Source organism: Mus caroli, chromosome 1, assembly GCF_900094665.2.
Source record: "Mus caroli chromosome 1, CAROLI_EIJ_v1.1, whole genome shotgun sequence".
Classification (NCBI taxonomy): domain Eukaryota; kingdom Metazoa; phylum Chordata; class Mammalia; order Rodentia; family Muridae; genus Mus; species Mus caroli.
Window position 1 is genome coordinate 140,660,239 of NC_034570.1, and position 27,382 is coordinate 140,687,620.

General features: G+C 39.6%; 1 protein-coding gene across 1 annotated transcript in view; it reads right to left on the reverse strand.

Annotated features, from left to right (window-relative positions):
* The window catches only part of Pla2g4a (phospholipase A2 group IVA), a 130,293-nt gene extending 112,362 nt beyond the window's left edge, over positions 1-17,931 (reverse strand). The window contains exon 1 of the mRNA XM_021162091.2: positions 17,772-17,931. The gene's annotated coding sequence lies outside the window, so the exon portion shown is untranslated. The remainder of the gene's footprint in view (positions 1-17,771) is intronic.
* Positions 17,932-27,382: the final 9,451 nt, after the last annotated feature.

Consider the following 27,382-nt stretch of genomic DNA (forward strand, 5'->3'; position numbering starts at 1 on the left):
AAGGAAATGACAACAGATGATCTGAATTCACAGGAAGAAATGAAGAATATCAGATTCAATATAAGTTTTAGTTTTATCTCTATATTTTATAGAAGGATGAGGTTTATAGAAACATGATTTATAACAATGCAGATATGATACATGGAACAGCAATAGCCAAATAAGTAGAGAAGCACTGTAACTACATGGAAAGACTATTTTACAAGAATAAGTTACTACTCACGTGAAGAAGACTGTAATAAATTAATACATTAGCTTAATTCCTAGAACTACTAACAAACTCATTCAAATATCATTGAAATATTAACAAAATTATCTAAATGAACCACCAGGCCAAAATCAAACAAACAAACAAACAGGATCACCAGAAAGTAGCTACTGATTACAGGGATCAGAAGACTAAAAATAAGTCAATAGAGAAATGAGATGCAGTTAAACAGAAACCTCAATGGCAGAGAAAATTTCAAACCCTATCTCTATCAATAATAAATATGAAACCAGATGAGGCATCACAGATCTGTAATCCCAGCACTTGGTAGGCTATGTCAGGAAGATTATAGGTTCAAGGTCAGCCTGGCCAGAGAGAACCCTGAGAGCTACTGTATCTGCTGCTGGTTGCCTGCCAGGAGTAAATCATAAGACTCTATTGCTTAAGGCACAGCATACAAGACTAGAGAATTCAAGACGAAAGTGATTCTTCCTCCCAGACAGCTCGTTTTATAGTTTTCACAGATACTATACAGGCTCTTGGGCTGCTAGGGAATAATTATCATCAACATTCTCAGCTATGGACCCTGTATGTTGTATTACCAACCTGCAAGGCAAAATGAGACAATATTGGCATGACTGTGGGCTAACAAATTACTTTCTAATTGGAACTGAGGTCTTCTCTCCACAAGAAGGAATTCATGTCTGGTACTGAAAACGTGATCAAAGTCAATGGTCAGTGAAGTCATGGGCCTTACTGGTGATGATACCCTGGTTTGTTTTGTTTATTTGTTGTCGTTATTGCTTTGGGTTTTTTTTTGGGGGGGGGGTTAGTTTGTTTTTGAGATAGAGATATACACAGAGATAGAGATAAAGATATAGAGATAAATAGAGATAAGATAGATATAGATTAGATTAAGATAGGGTTAGGGATGGGATAGGGATAGGGATAGGGATAGGGATAGGGATAGGGATAGGGAGAGAGATAGATATGATGGTCTGCCAAATTGCCTTAAAATATTTATGCTTTTACCCATAAACAAGGCTGGTGTCAGTTTTGATCAAGTAGCTCACTTTGTGTAGTGTGTAGAGGTTACTGTATAGACTCATACCTAGTCAAAATGCTAAGAATAAGGCATCCCTAAATGCACAGTCATCTATATCACCTTTCCCAGAGGCTCAAGGGACACTGTAGACCAGAAGATGGAAAGAATTTAATAGCTGGGGAAAGGGAGTAGAGTGGTGTGGAGTCTGTCGTTTGGACATGACAGGGTCATCATCCTCCTGAGCACTCAGCATCTGTGATCACCATCACAGGACATGAACAAGATGGGGATGTACAATATCGTGTCCTAGAATAGGATAGTGTTAGGAGCCCCAGCGTCTCTCTGGAGACCTAGAAGAACTTAGTGGGTGCTAAACGAGAGAAACATTTTCTTGAGAGGTAGAACCACTGGTCAGTTTTTCATACTTTTGTAAATAGCCTATTAAATAGCCTATGCTGTAACTCTAATGTGTTTATTGGAGTACTACTCAGCTATTAATGAAATTCCTAGGCAAATGGATGGACCTGGAAGGTATCCTCCTGAGTGAGATAACCCAATCACAAAAGAGCTCACATGATATGCACTCACTGATAAGTTGATATTAGCCCAGAAACTTAGAATACCCAAGATACAAGTTGCAAAACACATGAAACTGAAGAAGAACAAAGGATTAAGGATGCTGAACATTTTTTTCAGGTGCTTCTCAGCCATTCAGAGTTTCTTTCAGGTGAGAATTCTTTGTTTAGCTCTGTACCCCATTCAATTCTTAGAATTGGGAACAAAACACCCATGGAAGGAGTTACAGAGACAAAGTTTGGAGCTGAGAGGAAAGGATGGACCATCTAGAGACTACTGCACCAGGGAATTCATCCCATAATCAGCCTCCAAACGCTGACACCATTGCATACACCAGCAAGATTTTGCTGAAAGGACCCTGATATAGCTGTCTCTTGTGAGGCTATGCCAGTGCCTGGCAAATATAGAAGTCATCTATTGGATGGAACACAGGGCCCATAATGGAGGAGATAGAGAAAGTACTCAAGGAGTACTGAAAAGGTCTGCAACCCTGTAGATGGAACAACGATATGAACTAACCAGTAGCCCCTGGAGCTCATGTCTCTAGCTGCATATGTATCAGAAGATGGCCTAGCCGGTCATCATTGGGAAGAGAGGTCCCTTGGTCTTGCAAACTTTATATGCCTCAGTACAGGGGAATGCCAGGGCCAAGAAGTGGGAGTGAGTGGGTAGGGGAGCAGAGTGAGGGGAGGGTATGGGGGACTTTTGGGATAGCATTGGGAATGTAAATGAAGAAAATACCTAATTTTAAAAAAAGTGGGGAAAAAAAAGAAAAGGAATCGGCAGAAGTGGGAAGGAACCAAGGGTAATGAGGTGTGAATGTAGTCAAAATGTATTATAAACATATTTGAAAATATCACCGTAAATCACATCATGGAACAGGCTAATAAAAACCTAAACATTTAAGTAAATAATAATAAACACATGCACAAATAAAAAAAACAATAAAGAACACCTACATAGTAAGAAATGTTCTCAAAAACAAAACAGCAAATTTATTTGCAGTCAAAAGTCAATAGCTTTCAGACTAAATATTACCAAAGACTTGTAAGCATATAAACAAAGTCTGTAATACTTGAGCGTGGCAGCCTATTTATGCTACTATACCAATGTTAGTGTCCTGGCTTTGGTTATATACAATGGGGAACTTTAGTAAAAGGCACACAAAAACTCTGTATAGCACTTTAATGATTTCTTATCTTAACTATCTCTAGTTTATTTTAAAACCCAGTACATGTTATGGGGGCTGTGGTGATGTATGCCCTTAATCCCAGGGCTCTGGAATCAAAGGAAAGTGAATCTGTGAGTTCAAAATCAGCCAAGGCTACATAGTGAGGCTGTGTCTCTAAAAAGAAATGTCAACAGACCTCATTTATATGTACAATTTTCACTCCAGGAAGTGAAGCAGTCCTAAGGTAATTGGGTTAGGATACAGTCACTTTTCCTCAGTAGTTACTGTCAGTGAGTCCACTTGTATAGTTCTGGTTAGGAGTCAGCTTCCTCTCACCCACTTTCCCCCGCCCGTGACTGACAGGAACAGCAGCAGATACCTTAGGTTTCTGTGGTATCAAGCCATCTCTACCCAACTATCCATAGTAAACACTAGGAAAATGCCTTTACCCCCACAATTAGCTCAGTCCTGGAAATCTTGCTACAGCCAAGTTGCACAACTGCTATAATGACTCTTCACAAAACAGAAGGTTTTTCCTCATTTCTTCTAACTAGGCTAAACAACCAATCTTCCTGCGTAAAGACTACCTCCAAGCCTGTAGTAAGAGATATGAACCTCACAGTTTGGTTGATTTGGGAGGGTTTTGGTTTTATTTTTTATGTTTTTTGTTTTCACTTGGTCTTTTATACATCCCTATGCCCCACCCCAATGCCCTATAATTAGAAACCTCTGGAATACTCAGGGTTGGGATACACTTCCCAACGCCCACTTGCTTCTGTTGGCTTTCAATAAGTGATTAATATCGTATGCTGTGACCAAAATCCATTTAGTCATGTTGGAGCAACACAGGCTTCTCAGAAGAAGTGAATAAAAACAAAAAGTCTGCCCTGAAGTGCTTTGTCACTTCTGTCTCTCTGCAGAAGATGATGTAACAAAGGGAGAGCATGGTATAATTAGAGCTGTGGCATCTGGTGGCACGAAGGACAGGAATTGCATTTCCTGTGTAGTGACATGAGCTTTCACAGCATAGCACCACCTCCTCAGCCAGAGCCAAATAGAGCTTGCTCCCTCTCCTGTCTTGATCCCCTGTGTATTCTGTTGTATAAAATGAAGAGGTGGCTCTTCCATCTCACAGACTCATTGGACAAAATGAGCAAATATATGTCAACTCCAACCACAATCCAATGAAATGAAGAAAATAATGTATTGTTGTATGCTTTCCCAAGCTGCCTCAACTTTATAGGAGGTGTTCGGCTCTATGGGGAGTTTTAAGAAGTCTGAAGTTGGACAGTTTGTGGAGCAATTCTTTTATTTAAGGATTTTGTGCTTTTTTTTTAATGGTCAACATTGAGTTTTACTAGAAAATATAAAGTGCTTACATTTCGAATCAACTAGTTCTTTAAAAAGTAAAAACACTGGTCCACTGGCTTGTCTGATGCTAACTAGAACCAAGGTTTTCTTCAGTATGGTGGATAAGCAGTTGCTTTGGAAACAAAAGAACTTGGTTCTGGGTCCTATCAGCATCTTCCCTAGATATGCATAACCACTCAGGCATTACTAAAGTTCTGTTCTGGAATGGTAGGAATGATGCTTCTCCTTTTTAAACTAGAGCTAACCAAAGCATTCTATCAACCACAGACAGAGAAAAATGAGTAATAGGAATCAAACAGTAAATGTGCCAGGCATGGTGGCATAGGCCTTTAATCTCATCATCATTCAGGAGGCAGAGGCACGTAGGTCTCTGAGTTAGAGACTAGCCTGGTCTATATAATGGGTTCCAGGTAAGCCAAGGATACATAACAAAACCCTGTCTCAAAACAAACAAATAAAAAGGTAGTTAAGAAGGCATGTATAAGAAATGTCCTCCAAGCCACATTACTTTAGCACAGAAAGCCTGAGCGCTTTCTTGTTCCCTTGAAGATGTAAATGCGCATTCTCAGTCTCGAAGACACAGGTTATCAACTAGGTTCCCAGCAGGCATGTGGAGGAAGAGCCTACCCAGCATATCAAGACGAGGCACCTGTTGCCATACGCTGGAACCCATGCTCTTCCTTTGGCGCTGATGTATTTTTTTCTCCCTGCTTTCTCTTTTAGGTCTCTAATGCTTCTTCCTGATCACTCACATGTGCCTTCCTAAAGCTCACTCTAAACCCACAACCACATACAGAGCATGCACCAGCCAGCAGAACACAGTCTATTGGCCTAAACTAAGACTTCTGAGAAGCACAAAGTAGGAAGATACACAGGAAGGTGGCAAGGAAACGTTAAGGAAAGACTTAGTGCTAAAGATTCCAGGTCCTCCCTGGAGCTGTCTGCCAGCTATTCCGTGTTCTTCATAAATGCAATGTGAGGAAGCATTCTTGATATATCTACTAGTTCGGACCCTTGTGTTTCCATGTGATAGCTCAGCACAGCTGTGTACTTCATTACACAGTGGTGGCCCTGACTCTGAAAAGCACAAGGAGAGTTCTGCTTCCTTCCCCACGTTCTCAACTTGGACCAGGAGCAATTATTTAATTACTCTCGATTAAAAGGACAAATAAGCAAATGATGACTTTTCATAGTATACTGGAGAAAACTTTCCAGAGTATAAATGAATCATGCACTGAGAATACATGTAAGGGGATTCTCTATTCATAGAACCTAGAACAATAAACTACTAGGTATCTAAGCAGTTGCTTGTTTTAGTACTAATTTTTTTCCATATCAAACTTTATTTTTGTGATAGATATATGATCGATCAAATTGATTTCATTAAATGTCTACTTAAATATTTTGGACTTTTTTATTCTTCTCTGTTTATTCTTCTCTCATACAATAAATACATACTGACCACAGTTTCCTCTCCCCCCAGTCCCCACCCACAGTTCTCCCCTCTGCCTCCCCTTTATCTCTGATCCACTCCTCTGTTTCCCATAAGAAAAGAGCAGGCCTCCCAGGAATATCAATGGAATACAACACAACAAGTTACAATAAGATTAAATACACACTTGTTAATCATTCCCCAGCTACTTTATTAAGTAATGTATACATACTTCCACATTTATTTTTCTTTACAAGATAGTAATTATTATTCACAATTTTGAGATTAAAACAAAATGGGTTTAGCAGGCCAAATAACTGGTCAAATTGACAGTTTGAACTCAGGCAAACTCTACATCCATGCGATATAAAACATTTCTCCCAAGTAGGTTGAAACATTAACAGGACTAAGCCAGCCCTAGAGTTCTGACCTGTTTGGTAGCAATTGTTTCTTTCTATATCATTCTGACATGGCAAATAAGATTCTAAAGGGCAAGCAAGATGACTCAGTGGGGAAGTCACTGGCTGCCAAGCCTGATGACTTGGGTTCAATAACCAGGACCCACATGGCGGAAGGAAGAAAGCTAACTCTAAGCTGTACTCTGACCAAAATACACACACACACACACACAGTGAGACAGACAGACAGACAGAGAGACAGAGAGACAGAAACAGAGGAAAGGAGAGTGAGCACATACAGCTGTTGAACACAAGAAATATCTACATACACACATATGCTCACAAAATAAACAGTTTTTAAAAGACAATATCCAGAAGAATTTGGAAATTGCAAAAGAAGAAATGAAATAGTGGGAAGCCTTAGAGACATGCCAGAAATGTCCTGTCTCACAGAAAGAGAGAGAGAGAGAGAGAGAGAGAGAGAGAGAGAGAGAGAGAGAGAGAGAGAGAAAGGAAGGGAGGTAGGGAGGGAGAGAGAGAGAGACACAGACTACAGATTTGTGATAATTATTCATTTTCTTAAAGTTCTAGAAAGTAGAAGTCCAAACTCAAAGCACTGCATGTTTGTGCCTTCAGCACCCCTTGTTGCATACAGGTGCTGGTCTTGTCACTCAGCCCCCACATGTCTCTTCCCTCTTCCCAAATGCCCCATGTGTCTGTGTGTTCAAATTTTCTGCTAGGAGAACATCTGGCTGGCTGGATTATGGCCCATCTGATGGATCTTTTTTCTAAATTGATCATCCCTTTAAAACACAGTTCAATAACATAGGCATAGCAATCCAGAATTCAGCAAAGAGGAATGGATTGTGGATGCTTAGGGGTTAATTGCTGAAGTAGGCATTGCAATGAGAAGCCTACCTGTTTTGAGTCCATCACTGAGCCAGAGTTTTGGTTAGAAGGCAGAACTCACCATTTCCCTGGGGCAGCCACCAGACCTGACCATTCAGCAAGCTCCAATGCACAGCCCTGGGCATTCCACATCAATGAACACTAGTTACTGCTTCCCTCCCAGTAGGATTTTCCTACACCACCTTGCCACTAGGAAACACTGACTGGGGGTGGGGTGTGGGGTGTGGGTGGGGGAGGGTGAGAGGGGAGACCTGTGCATTTCAGAGTAAGCAAACTGGCCAGCCCAGTTACATAGTGAATTACAAACAAAGCAAACCACCTCAGTCCCCAGACAATTTTCTCATGTTCTTTCCTTGACTTTCATGTTGGCTGTTATTTTCCATCTTTTCACCTAAGCAAGTGCCCATTCTTGCCATATTTTAAAGTTGTAAAATTTTGAAATTGGAGGAAACACACTTATCATGCTAGTCATCATTGTGCATCAAGTTTATAACCAGCAGCCTAAGAAACAGACAAGCCCAGACAAGTTAGCTTAGCTAGGGGACAGCTGGACACTCACTTTCAGAAAATATAGAGAAGATTGCTCTGCCTTCCCCGTATAGACACTGAGAAGGTGATTCAGGCAGTGTCAACCCTTTAAAACACATCTAACAAAGTGGCACAAAGTGCCAAGAAGTTGGGTGTGCTTTGAAGCCAAGGCTGTGAGTTCTCTACAGACTGGAAGTTGCAAATATGGCTCTATGGAAATCCTTCTTTGGGACCCAGTGGCTCTTTAACCAATGAGCTTTGGGATTCTGTTTTGTTTTGTTCCTAGCCCTACAAAGTCCAGGCAAATCCTTCTGGAAATCTATCTGATGACAAGAACTGTCTCCATTTTCATTCAAAATGAATTTCTGTGCTTGGCTTTTTGACCAGCATAAATTAGCAACTAATTTGGAAATTTGGGATACTGGTCTTGTTTGTACTTTAAAATGTGATGTCAACAGAATCTTTAAGTGGAACAACTGAACTAAAAACTGTAAGGGGGGTGTGCAAACTTGGGGGAGCACTTCACACAGCTGTCTAAGCATCATGATGAAGTTTAATCATTAGACATGAGAACACAAGTCTGAGGGTCCAGTATTTTGTAACATGGAAAAGGGGTTTGAAGACACAATTTTCTTTTCAAATGTAAGAAATCTTAAAAATATATCTCCAGATACTATGAAAGGCAATTCCCTTTTGAAATGAGGAACAAACCCAGTCTTTTGTAGGATTAAGGTGTCTGTAAAGATAAAGTTTATACTAGAGGGAAGTGTTCTCAATCGTTCTTACTCACCTTTTGGTTTTGGTACCTGGTGGCAGTCTAGTGAAGGTTAGGAAGGAACTCCTCAATACAGCCTGAGGTGAAATCCATTTAACAAAGCCATCAGATTATAAAGGGAAGCCATTATGATGAGATACAGTACCTTGGCAGAACTATATTGGGTAAAGTGAGAGAAAAGGAATTCTCTCTGTGCCACTGTCCTTTGCTGGCACCGTAATGCTCCTGTTCTACACCTTGAATATTATACAAAGGTGGATTGAATTAGATGACTAAAATAACTATAATTTCTTCCAAATATCAGCTGTGTATCTCCTCCACCGTTGTGACTGAGCTAAAAAGCTATACCAGAGGTTTTAATCAAATCTGTAGGGTCTCAGGTGAGTTTCTTTCAATATATATATATATATATACATATATATATATATATATATATATATATATATATAAAACAAAACTGTCTGACATTCTCTTTAGTTTTACAGATGAGGAGTTGGCTGACTGTTAACCAAGATATAACCTAAGGAACACGGCCCAAACTAGGAGAGAAGCATACAGTGACTTTCCATTTCATGATTCTCATGAAAGGGGGAGGGAAGGAGGGAGAGGGAAAGAAGGGAAGGGAAGGGGTTCTTAAGCACAGGGCAGTACAGTTATTCAATGCAAGGCCAGAGAAAATTTCACAGCCTCTGACCAGTGTGTCCACTCCTCTTACATGCTGGACAGCTTGAGCCTCTCAGACTTAGGTTCTAATTATTTCAGAAGTAAGGCTCTTTTATGTACAGAGAATTTATGAAAATGGCTAATGGACTTTTAAAAATGTGATTTATTTTTAGCTTTGAAGAAATATATGAGTCAATATTTCAATAATACTGTTTTTGTCATGAGTAGGAAGAACCCATCACTTTGCTTATGATAGCCAGCTGTTCCCCAAGACTCTGGTGCTTGAAAAAAAAGCAAAAGAAATGACTTTCAGATTTAAAAAAAAAGAAAGAAAGTATGAAAGAAAGAAAGAGAAAGAGAGAAAGAGAGAGAGAAAGAGAGAGAGAGAAAGAAAGAAAGAAAGAAAGAAAGAAAGAAAGAAAGAAGAGAAGAGAAGAGAAGAGAAGAGAAGAGAAGAGAAGAGAAGAGAAGAGAAGAGAAGAGAAGAGAAGAGAAGAGAAGAGAAGAGAAGAGAAGAGAAGAAAAAAAGAAAAGAAAAGAAAAGAAAAGAAGTCAGGTTGAAAACAGCACAGTCTAATAGTAGGATTCTGAGAAAGCTTCTCTTTTTGATTATTGTTTTATTACTAATTGTCTCAAGTATAATATGATTGGTTCAGTTTGGATTTACTTTTGCTTATGGTGGTACTAGGGATAGACCCCAGAATCTCACACGTGCCAGGCAAGGACTCTTCTGCTAATTCCCAACCAGGTACGGTAGAATTCCATGAGTGTAATCAAATTCTTATCAGATCCACCCACACTCCAGAACCAGGTGTTACACAGACCTGTAATCACAGCAGGAGGAAGCTGAGGCTCCACAGTGTGCTAAATATTGAGTTCCAGCCCAAAATTGCTGTCTTAAAATAATAATGTATTTTTAATTTTACCTCTGAAACTGACGTGGTAGACAAAAGGCTTTCAATGCACTTCAAGTGGGACCCAAGGACATCACTTGGGAACTACCAGGAGCCAGGGAGGAGGCAAACAGAACTCAGAACTCAAATCAACTTCAGCAGTAATTCTACCAATTGGGTACATGAAGAAAATAGATTCCAGAGTGTGTCGGCTCTTGGAACAGGTCGAAAGTCATTGAGATTCGATGAAGTGTGGAAGCAGGCCTAACATGGACAGGGAGAGGCATGAATCCAACAGAGGTTTGAGAAGAACAAAGGCTCCATTCCTGCCTACTGGAAACCAAGCCAAAGTGTGGCAAACCCTGCCAGTTACTAACTAACTTGCATTAAAGAACCTGAGTCCTAAACGTTCCTGGATTTCTATGTATTTTTGTTTGAGGTGTTTTATGTTTAAGGTCTGGTACTATTTGGCTCTTTGTTTTACTTAATACACTTTTATTTTCAAGATTTTCATTTCTTCCTTTGTCATTCCTTTCTTTCTTTCTTTCTTTTTTTCTTTCTCTCTTCTTTCTTTCTCCCTTTCTCTTTCCTTCCTTCTCCTTTTTGGAACAAAAAACTAAAACAGAAGACACACTCACTCTAAAATCAACTGCTACCGAGACACCACCCACCCACCCAAGCCACGGGTGTATCTTAGATTCCCATCCTCAGAACGTGAAGAGGCATCCCCACTCATGGAAGTGATTTGACTTCCGTCTCACCTTCCAGGACCTCACCCTCCTATACTCTCTTAGCTTAGGACCGTCCTATACATGAAGATCACTCACGGAAGAGGCAACCTTCCACCCCCTGGATAGACCTAGTGCACATGGCTCTGAATGGGAGATTTCTACCTCCTTACCCCTCAAGGACTCTTCTCTGATGGCAAAGATTTTCTTTCCTGAATCATCAAACATTAGCTTCAACCAGATCATCTAATGGACAGCGTACTATAGTCTCCACCAGTCCCTGATCCTTCTAGAAAGGATCCTTTCCTTGTATTCAGATCTGCCCTGCCCTCTGCTTCCGGTATCTCTATTCCACGTCTGCTTTCTCCTCTAAGTGTGTCTCCATCACTGCCCTGAGACGGAACTGGGGAAGATCAGGAACAACCTCCACCTTCTCTAACATAGAAGCCAATTCTTCACCCGCATCCTACCCAACTTAAGTTTCCTCTGGAACCACCATCCTTCCCGAGCTCCCACATTACCCTAAACCCCTGTTTTCCCATCTGATTTTATGGTTGCTTCTTTGCAGGTTCCTTTACAAATGCTGTTCTCTGCCAGGAGCGTGTATGAGCCGTGCTACCCTTGTTCTATGCACCTCAAGCTCAAGGCCTCTCATCCCTCCAGTCTTCTTACGTCGACCATTTCATCATTTGCCATTGACAAGAGAGAGAGGCATCACTGGAGACAATGCAAAGGAAGGAGGAAGTTCTGTTTCCATATTGTAAATGTTTATATTTTTTAAATTTAAATCCCTGTGTGTTGCTGACTCAAGAAATAACTATAAGTAATAGATTATAATAGCTGTTTAATAGCTTTAAAGTAACCCTTTTTGTTTTGATACTTATTTTTTAGTTTTGATATAAGGGTTCAGCAAATACACTACAGCTGAGCTCTGTCCTATCCCTATTGTTTCTCTCCTCACTGTGACTTATGACCTCCTTAAATTGACCAGGCGAGCCTTGAACTCACACTGTATCACAGGTAATCCTTCAAGTTGTGATTTCCCTGCCTGGGACTACAGGCATGCATCTAACTCTTGATTTCAAGAAATGTATTTAAATTATAATTTTTGCTACAACGAATCTTTGTAAAGTGTGTAAGTTGTACCTTCTGAGAATCAGGACTCTACCAATACTTAGAAGATGTTCTTTGGGAATGTGCATTGTACAGTGAGAGTAAAACTCTCTTCCATGAATTATAAAAATGCCAGTTTTTATTCCTTAATCTATCTTCATAAACTCAGTTGATTTTAAAATCATCCCCCTCTTCTTTATGACAGTGGGATGAAAAGGATATAGAAAGCTATTTAAGGTTATGGTGGACAGAATAAGTAGTTGATTGTTAATACGACACCATAATTATAGATGAAATAGTATGTATTAGTGATCTATATCGTTATACATGTATACATCTTAATGCATTTTCCTCTAAATTGATTTTTTTTTATAAATTCTCACATAATTGCTCTAAATTACTTCTTTCAATGCTTTCAAAATATTGCATAAAATACGGGCTAAAAAATCCACAGAATCAATTGCCTTTTTGTTTCCATAAATAAACATCAGAACCTAAAAAATTTAAGGCACACTTTTTCTTCCCCTAGATGACCCCAAATGAGTAATATCTTCTGAAATTTCAGATCCTTGAATCCAACAAGGACATATCTTTCACCCAGGGGTTAACAACCAGTTCGCTGCTTTTACACTGCATTCAACTTGCTTATCTTGTCAAAGCTGTGGGTATGAAGTGTGGTGCAAATAGGAAGTGTGCCAATTCACTGGCTGAAATTCTAAAGCTATTTGCTGACCTAATGTTTCTAAAGACGGAGTTGCACCCAGCATCCAGGCATTGGCTGTTGCTTATGACCAAGTCATGCATGTGCATACTGAGAATAGTTCGTAATTGAAGTTTATAAGCCCTGCGAAGAGCATCTGTCCTCTTGCCTGTAAGCTTCTAGATTGCACGGAAAAGTCAACTTCTCACTTTGTTCTACAAAGAGTAAATGCAAATGCCTTATACGGTCCAGCATAATCAGAGACTGAAAGAACCTTAAGACTCCACATAATCTAAAAAAATTTTTCTGTTGCTACCTGGATGTAAATCCTTCCGTTAAATAAGTATTTCTTATTGTGATTCATAAAAAAAAATCAGTCTTTAATATGTCTATTTTGTAGATTTGATAAAATATCATGTGCCTTATTTTCTTTAAAGCATTATGTGCCTATACAAAATACTAAGTAGTTCACCCTGAAATTACAAATCTGAAACTAATCTTTTCAGTCATTCTGGGATGTCGGAGCAGTGTCCTGTCAATCACTGAGCAGCTGGCAAGGACAGAGCAATGAGCTTCTGTGGGACTGGGCTTTGGGACCATGATCTGTGCTGAGCCTCCTGTTAGAGTTTTTCTGTTAACCCCAGCTGGAGAAGGCTAACAATCACGAATAAGGCACATCAAGAAGAGGGAATAAGAACAACTTGGCTGCTCCAATAAAAAGTATACAAAGTATATCAGGTGGATGCCATGAACACAAGCTTGTACAGAGAGAGATTTGATTTTCCCCCCAATTTATCTTTTCATATCTGTAAATGTCAACAGTAGTGCTCTGCTGAGTTAGTTCATCAACAACAACATCAACAAAAAACAAAAAATGAATGGAATTTTCTGTTCTGTTTGTGGTGTTTGTTTTTTAGTTTTGTTTTGTTTCGTTTTTCTTTTTCAGTATTTGGGGAAGAATCTACAGTGTAGAGAATGCTTGACAAGCAAAGGACCTTAATGTGTAGCCCAAGTAGGCCTTGAATTTGCTAAACTTCTGTGTCAGTTTCCCAAATAGCTGGGATTACCAGACTCAGTTAAGAATAAAGTTCTTATGTAGCCTTCCTATAAACCATTTAGCACTATATAAATAGGAGATAATAATAGAACTCATATTTTTCTTCAAACTAAACAACTGCAAAATGGTTCATAAACACAAACAAATGAGCAAGAAAATATAAGTTGAGTTTTGCAGACACACAAGTTTTCTATATTTGATAAGAATACAAAAAAATAGACATATTTGGGACACTTTCTGCTAACTCAAAACCTACTCTTTACTTAAAATAGATAAAATTGCCTGTAGACTCCAAGGCCAAGCAAAGGAGTGGAAGACTAAGCAAATTGTTCACAGCTGCACATGCTAATGAGAAAGAAGAGAAAGATAAAGTCTGCCTTGTCTACTGTCTTTTAGTCCCAGTTTACTCAACAAATGCCTGTTGAGTTTCCGTAAAGACATTTGAATTAATTAAATGAGTAAACTGGTAGTACAGGTTTTCAAAACTGCTTCTGGTCAGCATTGAGTTATTTACATTTGTTTAAGAAGAGAAGGAAATTGTATTTAAAGATTACTATGAGTGGTTTAAGAGTCAGGAACAGTAAAACACTGAGGTCTACACACCAAGAGCAGCAAAAGCATGCTGCAGCCCCACCTGCAATACACACACACACACACACACACACACAGGTGATGGTATCAAAAGATCGGAAGAATACTTTCCCTGCTAGCTGCCAGCTGCCTTTTCTAAAAAGAAACCCTTAATCATGGTCTGTTCCCAGCTTTGTTTTTTGATCCCAGTTTGCTACCCCAGTATTCAAGATGTAAAAGATGATGAGTTGGTCAAAGTTGATTATTGACAAACAAACGTGGGCATTCTTTTTACAAACGTTCTTATTGGCAGCCATCACATAACAAGCTCTTGGCTTTTGCTCTACTTTCTCTTAAGCAAGCCTGGATCTCTCCAGTGCTGTGAAAGATGCTACAGAAATCTTGAGGCATCTTCTCAGAATTCTCTTGCATTTCCTCAATTTTGTTGAACTATGACTCTCTGAGAACATGATTTGCTCTCACATTCTTGTGCATTACCATCTGTTGTGAAGGGAAGTTCCATTCAACACTGAGACAAACTCCAAAAATAAATAAATAAATAAATAAATAAATAAATAAATAAGGAAGAGTGTCTACAGGGTTACTATTTCTACTTTGGAATTACACCTGTATTGTTAAGACCCTTGACATTCTCCGAGATCTATGAGAATTCTAAAAGATGTTTGATAATGTGAACTATAGCCGTTCAGATTTGCTAGGCTGAAAGTTAACACTGAGAAAAAAATTGTTAAAGTCACATGGAACACACCCTTATAAGTAACCATTCTGAACATTTGCCAAACTTGGTTAAGAAAGAGATACAACTGTAAATAAGGTAGCAGCTGTCTGAATGACCGGATTCTCTTCTTATTCTGCATGATACCATTCAATGTTATCTTAGGCAAACTCCAATACTTAAGCTACTTAAGCTTACTCAAGCTCCTTAAGAATGGATACACTCTTCCAAAGCAAAATGGCAAAGATGAACTAGTACTCAGTGCCATTTAGTTAAATATTTTGAGAACTGTCAGCATACTGAATTTCATTTTTATTTTATTTTTGTTCCTATTTTACAGCTAAAAAATAACAATATGGAGATTAAGTAACTAGGTAGTTTATGATCTCATTGCTATCTAGAAATGCACTTGTAAGGCTGAACCATACTGAGCTATACAAACTAATATAATGGTTCTAGATTAATATTTACAATCAATCTAAATATTCAATAATGTATGATTGGTCAGTTCAACATCTCCACAGACTGAAGACAGCTCATAGTCTTTAGTTCATAGGTTATCATCCCCTACATGATATATGACTCAGAGCAGAGACTTAATAGTATTTGCTAAAAGTATGGATGAATATAGAGTCACAGTTATTTAAAAATATGTTTGCAATTTTTCTATTATTTAACAAGATTTTTGACAATAAGTGTGAATTATTTTTGTAATAAAAATAATATTAAAAAACACAATCAATCTGAGAAATACAGTTCAGAATGTTAGGACAAAAGCAGAATATACAGATATACTTCAGAATCCAATGAAAAACTTGCATCTATTTCTCCCTTATGCTTATTGTGTTTAAGCAAAAAGACTCATCAAAAGTTGAAGACAATGATAGGCCTAATATTTCATGGAGATCATTGTTGGAATTGAGTCTAGAATCTAGGTCACTAGCTTTCTAGGAAGTGGTTCTATTCATGGTAGTAGGGTGCTTAGCGTGCCTATCAGTGAACAAGCGCCCCTTGAGATTCTCAGTATGACAGTGAGGCAGCTCCTACTCACACATGAAAGCGTTTGCTGCTTAACTTTGATAAATGATAAGAAAATCCAGAGGTTTATGAAATGGCCATGTCTTTGGCAAATATGTGAATTGCTTTCTTTCTTTCAAATTTGTGTGCACTGGACAAGCATATGTTCATTACCTTAGGAGAACTTCTGAGTCCTCAAAATGTTTGTAAAGGAGTTAGTGATCAAAAAGAAAGAAAAAGAAAAAAATATATATATATATAATTTTACCAGCATGATAGAGTACTGTGGGGAGATGTGGTGATATACAGAAAGGGAGGGAAAACAAACATGGAAACTTTTGTCTTACTCTTTTTATACTCCTCAAGCATGTTTATTAATATTTAAACAATGGAACAATCAGCTTCAGGACTAGGAACAACACTAGGAAAGACAAGGGTTAAAGACAAGCCAATTTAGTTCTCTGACATGAACCTTATCAAAGGCTAAGGCATGTGTTTCATAATTTTATTTCTTCTATTTAAAAATAAATATGAAATGCTATTTAAAAAACATATACAGTTAAAATGAAAGTGTCTCGTCCCATAAAATATGTTTTTCTTAGAGGAAGTTTTGTAAAACTTTGAGAGAAGGCCATTAAACTTCTCTATGCATTTCACAATTATTGCTTAATTTAAAATTTAACTCTTCGTGAGCTCAATGAAAACAGAGACCAGCTTCATTGGCAAGGTCTCACTATATTTGTGATATAATTTCAGACTGGATAGGTCTATTTCATTAAATTCTCTGTGAATCTCTTTGACTGCAATTTCAAATGTATCCAACAAATAGAAGCAACACAAAATACACTCCTTTTCCCAAATTAGAATCCCAAATATAATACTAGAATCCACCCCTTCTTTTTTTGTTGTTGTTTCTTTTGTTTGTTTGTTTTTTGAAACCGGGTTTCTCTGTATAGCTCTGGCTGTCCTAGAACTCACTTTTTAGACCAGGCTGGCCTCGAACTCAGAAATCCTCCTGCCTCTGCCTCCCAAGTGCTGGGATTAAAGGCGTGCGCCACCACACCCGGCGAATCCACCCCTTCTAAGTGGCACATCTCTAATGCTCTTCACCAGCCTTCAGTGAAAACAGTTTAAACCAACAGCTAACATCAGGAGCATTTTTCATAACCAAGTTTCTGAAGTGATGAATCTATTTAAATCATTACAAATTGTAAAAGACGTAAAGAGGTTAAGTCACTTATTTCAAAACCAAGTCCCTTTCCCCCTTCCATCTTTTGAACCCCAGTTTTAAAATGATATTCACATTCAAAATTCAAGCGTGCAACTTGATAGAGTATTTTCCAAAAAAAAGTTTGACCTGTTCTCCTGTTACAAGTTACCCAAAGCCTGAGAGCAAGGGTGCTTGTTAGCTCAAGGTTAGTTTTTCAGTGTTATATGTCACATCACACAGCAAACCATTAAATACCCAGGAATGCTCTGCGTATATAACTATTTTTATCAATTAAAATTTAAATGAGTCACCAAACTGCCCCTAAACATCTTTACAAGCAGCACTCAAACTCAGGAGTCAGGAATCACTGGGTAGCATCACGTGGGACACAAAGGCGCGCCAACTCACTTCTCTATAAAGACTCAATTTCCCAGCACCCGCTGAAGGAAACAACCTATACCTTTATTCCAATCTGCTCTTAAACACAGGAAACCAAACCCTCATCACTTAGAAGGAAACTGAAGCCTGCTTTGTGACCCTTTCCCAGACGCAGAGGAGTGAAAGAAGTGAAGTTGTAGCACGCGTGGCTGCCTTCCTCCTGGGAAGCTGCCCACGGATAGCGATGGAAAGTGCAAGAGGAAGCAGGCAGGGAGAGTAAATGCATTGCTTACAGTTCCCAGAATTAAAAGAGAATCCTCAGGCTTCTCTGTGCCTTCTGGCTCTCAGTCGGGAGCCCTTCACAGTTCCGACTTCAAGAAAGTCTTCTCCCGCTGGTAGGAGGGGCTAAGAAGTGGGCTGGTCTCTGTGGATGTTAAGGTGGAATTCAAGCGAGCTCCTCTGGTGAAGCCTACCATTCTAAATGGACATGTTTAGTTTTCAGAAACAGGCCTTTCAAGTCAGAAAATATACTTTAAAAACATGTGATCTAACTGGTCCTAGGGGTGTGCATAAAAATATGCTTTAAAAACATGTGACCTAACTGGTCCTGGGGGTATGCATGTGCGTGCCTGTTTGTGTGTGTGTATGTGTGTGTGTGTGTGTGTGAGAGAGAGAGAGAGAGAGAGAGACTGCTGCTGCTGCTTGCCCTTAAGCAGTCACTACTTCCTCTTTTTTCCAAAAGACTAAAAGTGAAATTGAAAAGATAATGAATTATGTTGAGAATTTTTAGAGTCTTTAAAAGGTGAAGTTTTAAACAAACCGCAAATACAAAATGCATATACATTTTACAGTTGAACAGTGTTGGACAACCTTGAAAAGCAAACCTGTTCAAGCTTTTCTCCCCAAACTCAAAACCTCTGAGTTGTTTAAGCCATTTCAAAGAATAGAACCCATAAGTTCCGACGTAGAAATAACAACAAATCAGGAAGAATCTGCAATCTAATTTGAAGCATATAATAACATCTATGTGAGGAAAGTATTGTATCTATTACAAGCTTGGTAGCTCACAACTGTCATCCCAGCATGTGTGAAGTAGAAAAAAATAATCATGTATGAGTTCAAGGTCAGCCTATGTTACATAGTGAAGCCATATCTCAAGGCAAACAGACGTCCTGACAATTCATGAAATCCTGTTACTCTAAGTACCCTGGTTAGAAAGTTTTCAGGGCTTTCTCCATATCAACGGCAGTTAGCAGAGCCCCTTCCTCTCTACAACTCCACCATTTATCTCCTAATTAATATCCTCAATATTTCTTAAAAGCACATCTTTTCTTCTTCTGTTTGCTTTCTATTGCTGGGATAAAATTTTCTGGCCGGAAGCAACTTGCGAAGGGAAAGTTTTATTTGGGCATACAGGTCCTGACAGTCCATCAGGAAGCTAAGTCAGAGTAGAAATTCAAAGCAGAAGACGGGAGGCAAGACCTGAAGCATAAGCCAAGGAGGGATGCATTTTTGTTCTCGTTTCATAATTTACTCCGTTTTGATGTAGGAGGCAGGCTCTCATGCAGCCAAGGCTGGACTCAAAGTGAACTGGCTAGCAACAGATGACTTTGAACTCCTAACTTTCCTGCCACCACCTCCGTGAAATCAAAAGCACATGCCTAGCAGTTGCACTTTTAAAGGCTCCTTTTCCATTCATGAGTAAAGTAAAAGGCAAATCTGACACCTCCATTCTATCACAAAGTACAAGTTTATGTGGTATGAATAGAAAGATTCACGCAGTTAAGATAAATATGGTAATCCACTGCAGAAAATATGGCTACACGTAAGTTGTGTTCACCAACATTTGGGTTAGGAATTAGGTTGCCCTAATTCCTTCTATCCACTTGCAGCAATAATTTCACGAGTTGTTTTTTGCTCTCCAAGATCCCTCTAAATTTGGTGCAGTGAATGCCTATCCAATTTTAGTGACTCTGTCACAATGGGCACAAACCCCATTACTCATCTCACAGAAGGACTTCCAGGCACTGCAGGGTTTTGAAAATATTTATGCTGTTGGAATTTAAATGTGCTGACAACAGTGTGTAGTCTAAGCCCATTGCCTCTGTGTTGAGGCAATTCTGAGTAGAGAGAATTATCTCTGAGTAAGTTTCCTGTATTTCTCAAGTAGCCAAGCCTTGAAAGATGTCACTAGAAGGTTTTTCTTTAGCACATCAGTTGCCTAGGGCCAAGATAATAACAGAATTCTTATATGTATGTTTATAACACCACTGCCTGCAAGCTCAGGAACAGTCTACTGTTCAGTCTCTCAAATACATAATCAGGCCTCAGCACCTACTTTGAAAAATCCTCATTCTTTACATTCACGTCATTTTTCTTCAATTAGACACACTACAAAACGGATAATTTGATTTTTACCCAAATAACAAAAAATAGTCATATGCCAGGACTTCATTTCATTTTATTTATCACATGGCTTCAAAGTCTACAGTTATCCCATTTATTTTTGTAAGTAAAGTAAAAAAATGTGACAACTTGCAATAAATATATACCGCAAACCGCTTTTTCCAAAAATTGCTGGTCATGGGATGACCCTTAAATCTTAGCCCTCCAGAGGGAGACAGAGGCAGGCAGGTCTCAGTGAGTTGAAGGTCAGTCTGGTCTACATAGGCAGTTCCAGGCCACCTACAGCTGCATGAGCCCTAGGCTCAGAGAAAGAGGAAAAGGGAGAGGGGAGAGAGGAGAGAGGAAAAGGAAAAACAAACAAACAAACAAACAAACAAACAAGGCTGCCCAACTGGCTCAGTAGGTTTAAAAAAAAAAACAAAAACTAAAACTGTGTTGACCCAAGTTTGATCCTTGGATCCCACACTATGATGGAATAAGAAAACTGACTCTAGAAAGTTATCGTCTTACCTCCAGAAGTACACATGTGCACATGCATGTGCAAGATATTGAATAATATATGATTTCATATAATAAACACAATTTTAATAGGAGTAAATATAAACATAGAAAAATAAATAATGAAACATTTAATTAATGAGAGACTGATACTTGCTCCAAATAAGCTAAATGAGTGTCTGGGGCGATGACACAGCTGCTAAAAGTATTGGCCAAGGAGGCACAAGGATCTGGGTCCTTGTCCCTCGAATCCCTATTAATGCCAATTCATTTCTACAACCACAGCACTGGAGAGTAGAATCATGTAGCTCTCTGGAGTAAGCTGGCCAGATAATCTACTGAGTTGGTGAGCTCCAAGATTATTAAAAGATCATGCCTATAAATAAATAAATAAATAAATAAATAAATAAATAAATAAGGAGGAGGGGTCGGTGAAAATGGCTCAAGAGCCCTTGCTGCTCTTTCAGAGAATTGATGCTAGATTTCCAGAACCCATGTTGAGCAGCAAACAACTGCCTATATCTCAGCTCCAGAAAATCTCATATCTTTTAGGCCATCCACAGATAAGTGACAGAAAAAAGTAAAATAACTTTTAGAAATATATAAGGTGGAAAGTAACCTAGGAAGGCAGTAGATATCAACCTTTAGCCTGCAGGTATATACTTATAACATATATAAACATCCACATATACACACCATGCACTGTTCGAATGCACACACACACACACACACAAATCAGTAAAATAATCCAATTGTTTTTCCTGTTGGTGGCCCATTAAGAAAAGCATTGATGATACAGCCAAGTTAAATATCTTGTCACACACTACTGTGTTGGTACATAAACCTTATGTATGAACTAGTCTAGGGTTATTGGGAAAGCAGATTGTTGGGAAAACATCATTTCTGAGTGGATCCCTGTGGGGTTACTAGCAGAGATCAACCTTTAAATCAATAGACATCCTCCTTAATCCATGGGGGCAAAGGAGTGAAATGAAATAGCATTCTAGGAGGTACTGGAGAGAGAGAGAGAGAGAGAGAGAGAGAGAGAGAGAGAGAACAGCCAGGGCAGACAGGCTCCATGTCTTCCTGGACCTATATCCTAGATGATGGACTTTGAAAGGTATTGGATGAGAACAAGATGGACTCTAGAAGCTATGGTGGTCCTGGAAAGCCTGTCTAAGGAAGTGACATTTTGGCTGAGGCTTGGAGGAGGAAACCAAATATAGGAGGAATGTTCCAGACAAAAGAACCAGGAGGTAGGCCCATGAAATCTAAATTGGCCCATGAAACTTGAAAGACATGCATGAGAATTCCAGCAGGAGTTGGGGGGGTGCTGGGGGCTGGAGAGGGAGGAGGGAGGGCTGGGGGTTGGGGAATTAGGAGGGGTGGACAGTGGGAAGGGGAGGGCTAGGGGGTGAAGTAGAGCCTGAACAACAAGCACTGAGGTGAATGAGGAAGAAACAAGGGCTAAATTAAATCAGGAATCCAATGGGGATCCTGAAGCCACTGTTGGAATTTGGTGGGGAAACAAACAACAGAAGAGGAGGTCAGATCTAACCCAGTGTAGTGAAAAAGCATCTCTCGCATACAGCAGAGCTTATGGGGAAAGTAGCTGGAGGCAACTTTAGAAATGTATGTCGGAGGTGAGGTTTTTAAAAGTTTTGACAGACTTCTAGATTTGGAGCTAGAATGAGATGCTCTGGGTTATTTAGAACATTCTGCTCTGAATTCAGAGGCTGCTGTCATTGGTCTCTTTGAGCTTTTGCAGGGACTGCAGTAGCTAGACTTCTTAAAAGCAGATTAGATGGGAATGGGATAGATGGTGATGTTAAAAGAGAAACATCGAACACTATCAAGCAGGCATAGTGCACTAGGGCATGATAGGAGGGGGCCCCTCAGGGTGGAACAGGCTGGTAATAAACTAGATTGAAGTTAGCTGCAATTCTGTACTGTGCACGTTAGTTAATATAAGACCCACAGTTCAGAGTCAGTTTAGACTTGATGTCTTACACATACTTGGTACAGGCTTACACAATATGCATGACTTATGGTTTTGTCTGTTTGTTGTTAATTTGCTGAGACAGTGTCCTATAGTTCAGACTGACCTTGAACTCCTGACCCTCCCACCTCCACATTGCAAGTTCTGGAATTACAGACAGGCACTAACACATCCTGTCCAAAGTCTGAGATGTATATCTTCAAGATGCTGTTTACATTGAAAAACTATGCCCAAACAAGTAAAGAGTTTAATCTTAGGTGGGATCAGTTCTGTCATCTAAAAATTATAGAAAAAAAAATACTGAGGGGGAATATTTGGCACTACAAATCATGTTTTGTTTTAAATACCCTTTCTAAGACTATAATTACTACCATTCATTCTATAACACAAAACAAAGCAAGCTACAACTGCCAAAGAGATTTTTAAAAGTTTATACAGCAAAAATTATTGCTTGGACTTTGTGATCTTTAAGTTATACATATCAAGATTTTACATTGTTGTTTAAAAGACACAATGAAGACAATCCAGAGGCAAGACTGTGGTTCATTTTTCAGGGACCTCTCCTTGTAGTTCTTTAGAGTATAAAAGCAGCAACTGTGATGGCACAGTGGTTACAACTGCTTACTATTGAACCAGGAAGACCTGAGTACAGATCCCAGCAGGCCCTACAACAAGGCATATGTTTTTATACAAGCGACAGACTTGTATACCTGAAACTGCAGTGCAGTGGAGCATAGAGATTGAAGAAGTGCTGAGGCTTTTTGGCTGCTGGCCTAGCTAAACAACACTCCCTCTAGGTCAGGGAGAGACTATGTCTCAAAGGAATTCAGCAGAGAGTGATAGCAAACTCAATGTTCTAGCATACCTGCCCACTCCTTCATTGTAAGAAGTTAATGAACATAAGATCACAAGATTAAGTTATCATCTGGCACAAAACCCATGACTATGGCTGAGAGTCCAATCCCTAGGAGTTGAGAGTGGGAATCCTAGGAACTGGGGTCTTTATGAGCTAAACACATGGTCCACATTCTGCCAGACACGCCACCCCAATGTTGGTGTGCAAAACAGGCATGGCTGAATTGGTCACTTGTAGGAAGGCAAGGGATCTTCTAAGTAGAATTTGGGGACTTGAACTCAGAGCAAGTCTGCTCAAAAGACCTGACTAGAAATGGGAACTACAAGGGCAGGCTTCAGAGAAGAAAGCAGCATGCTTCTCTCTGGTTCAGGAACAGTGGTTCTTATCATTCAAGAACGTTTCAAGTAGACAACCATGGAAATACTTTGCTTTCCCAACTATTATTTGTCACTAGAACACTCCTGAGAATCTTTATGAATAGCATGACACTTGAGGCTTGAAGACGGAGCTCAGTGGCTAAGAACACTTTTAGAGAACCTGAGTTCAGTTCCTGGAATCCTTACAGTGGCTCCCAACTGCCTTATAACTCCACTTTCAGGGAAAGCCAACACCCCTGCCAGCTTTCATGGTTACATGCATCCAAGCATACATGCATACATGTATTCATGTAAACACACAAAAATTAAGATAAATCTAAAGAAGAAAAATTTTAAAAATAATATTGTCATATTATCAACCTACTAAATACTGATATAATAGGAAACTGATAAAGTGAACATAGGATTGTTTTACTAATTCTGTCATCAGAATAAATTTTTCTCAACTTCAAGACTCAAGAACCTTCAAAGCATGCCCATAGTTACAGCAGGTATTGTGGTAATGCTAACATGCTCTGTTAGCTCATTACTAATGATGTGTGGTATCTATTCAGAGTGGAGGCTGATTTCCACCTGGGTCCAGTCTGGCCGGGAGATCAAACAAGCCACACAAAGCTCCCAGAACTTAAATCTGCCATGTATCCATGAGGGACCAGGCTCACACCAAGAAACTGATAGACTATAAATGGCATAAGTGGTCTCTATAGTCACTATAACACTGGATGGATCTCAAACTAGTCTGCAGAGCCCATATTGCTTTTGCTTAGAAACACCACAGATGCTGAGATGTAGACTCAGCAATAGGTGACACCATCCTTCTCCAACTATCTGAGTAGGCTAGGCTTTGGGCAGTGAAGGCTGAGTAGTAGACTTAAGCAACAAGAGGTTAATAATACAATTTAATGATGCATCAGTGAACCCAATATTTCTATGAACAACCTCGTTTTTGTTTTTGTTTTTGATTTTGATTTAGGAAATTTCTGACCTTAAGACAGTACATTCATTGAAAAGTTGGTTTAAAAACTAACCGAATGCTTCTCGTTTTCTTCTCTTTTCATGGAAAAATGACAAGGAAAGCAATCACTTCCTCTAATCACACCAAGCTTTATCCCATGTTGTGATGGTTTGAATATGTTTGGCCCAGGAATTGGCAGTATTCGGAGGTGTGGTCTTGTTGGAGGAAGTGTGTCATTGTGTGTGTTATCTTTGAGACCCTCCTCCTAGCTTCTGGAAGAAAGTCTTTTCCTGGTTGGCTTTGAATCAAAATGTAGAACTCTCAGCTCCTCCATCACCATGTCTGCCTGCCTGCTGCCATGCTTACTGCTATGATAATAATGGAGTAAACTTCTGAACCTGTAAGCCAGCCCCAAATAAATGTCCTTTATAAGAGTTGCCTTGGTGATGGTGTCTGTTCACAGTAAAGCAAATGCTTTACTGTGCTAACCAAGACACAGTAACAAAGTAATTTGAGGAGCTATGGACATAACTTAGCACACTACTACGTGTGTGTGTGTGTGTGTGTGTGTGTGTGTGTGTGTGTGTGTGCATTATTTGCTGTATAACAGACTCTTGTTATTCCTTTACTTGTAGTAGCTTCAGATTGGAAGCTTGGCATCCTGTATCATTCCTTGGACTATCTCAAAAATCTATTCTGCCACCCAGAGTGGACTGGGCCCTCCCACATCAACTATCAACTCCTCCACTGTGGTTCCCTCTTTTCAAATGACTCTAAATTGTATGAAACTGACAATAATATCCAACTAGCAAAATTCTCTATTAACTTGTAGTTTTGATAATTTGAATCAACAGCTCACATCAACTAATTGAAAATGGGACATGATGATGGACCAATATCCCAAAAGCCAGGAGCCCTCTCTTCTGCATGTAACATACAATGTGTGTTCCTATACTGCTTGCTGTTGTGTAGCTTAACAGTGTTCTCTAATTTTGATTAAACACTTTTTATAAGATAAGGCACAGGGCTTGAATTCTTATCACAATTAACCTATTCTGATATGCTGCTCTTTCTCCTATTGTGGCCTTAGGATTTTTATAGACTTTACCACATACCAGAACTGGCTGACTGAAGAAAGCAGGACTCTCCAGTCATGTCTGAATAGCATATTGTAGTGAAACGATTCATACTGGGAGGAACAGGAGGAAGGTAAGAAAATGGGAGAGCAATAATCTCCAGTAGTTGTGCTGAGGAAAGCTCCTGAACCTGGAGGCAGCCTGAAGTCCTAACCATGCTGCTTGTACACACCCGAGGGAGAGAACGAACTCATCCTTGGTTATAAACAGACTTTGCTTTCATATGATGACTATCTTGTGGGCCATCATCTTGAAATCACAAAAGATAAAGGGATGAGCAAAAAAAAAAATTGGTTTTGATTTGCAAAATCTTACACATTTAGAGAAGACAGTGCCTCTTCAAATCATCATAACTAAATGCTCTTCCCAGTCTGAGTCCCAGGAAGCAAAATCAGGAGGATTTCTGTGAGTTTGAGGAGAGCGAGAATTACAGAGATACTGCCTCAAGCAAACAAAAACAAACAAACAACCAAAAAGAAAGAAAGAGAGAGAGAAAGAAAGAAAGAAAGGAAGGAAGGAAGGAAGGAAGGAAGGAAGGAAGGAAGGAAGGAAGGAAGGANGGAAGGAAGGAAGGAAGGAAGGAAGGAGAGAGAGAGAGAAAGAGAGAGAGAGAACATTTATTTTACAAGTGAGGAACTGAAGCATTGGTTGCAAGGGTTACACCCTGATCTACACTCATCCATTTCCAGGACTTAAAAATAAAATGTCTTATTAGATTTATTTATTTATTTATTTATTTATTTATTTATTTATTTATTTATTTATGAATGGTAGGACAAACAGGCCAAAGCATATTGTGATGGTCAGTGGAAAATGTGTGGCAGTTGGTTCCTGTTAGGGTTCAAATGCTGGACAAATGCTGAGGTGCCTATTTAACATATCCAAGCAGACCTGGCCACCAGTTTCTCCAGGCACCCTTCAGTACTTACCTGTAGCAGGGTTCTCCTGGCTGGCATACCTCACCCCACCATCCTGAACTCTCCAGCCCACAGGACTGGGCTGCTCTTCCCTATATGATCCAACCATTTTGGTTGCCTGTTCTTTTTGTGCCTTTGGGGCTCCTGGTTGCTGTACCTGGTTCCCCTCTTTTCCTTCCCCATCTCCTCACCTGACCCAGCTCAGAGTCGTGTCCACCCTGAACTCTCCCAGAGGTCCCCAACTCTGGTGATTCTCTCTCACATACCTACCATAAACCTTCTCCTTTTTTGTGCAAATTCTCCTTTTTATTTTATTTTTTTTTATTACGTATTTTCCTCAATTACATTTCCAATGCTATCCCAAAAGTCCCCCATACCCCCCTGCCACTTCCCTACCCAACCCATTCCCATTCTTTTGGCCCTGGCATTCCCTTGTATTGGGGCATATAAAGTTTGCGTGTCCAATGGGCCTCTCTTTCCAGTGATGGCCGACTAGGCCATCTTTTGATACATATGCAGCTAGAGACAAGAGCTCGGGGTACTGGTTAGTTCATCATGTTGTTCCAACTATAGGGTTGCAGATCCCTTTAGCTCCTTGGGTACTTTTCTCTAGCTTCTCCATTGGGAGCCCTGTGATACATCCAATTGCTGACTGTGAGCATCCACTTCTGTGTTTGCTAGGCCCCGGTCTCACAAGAGACAGCTATATTTGGGTCCTTTCAGCAAAATCTTNCTAGTGTATGCAATGGTGTCAGCGTTT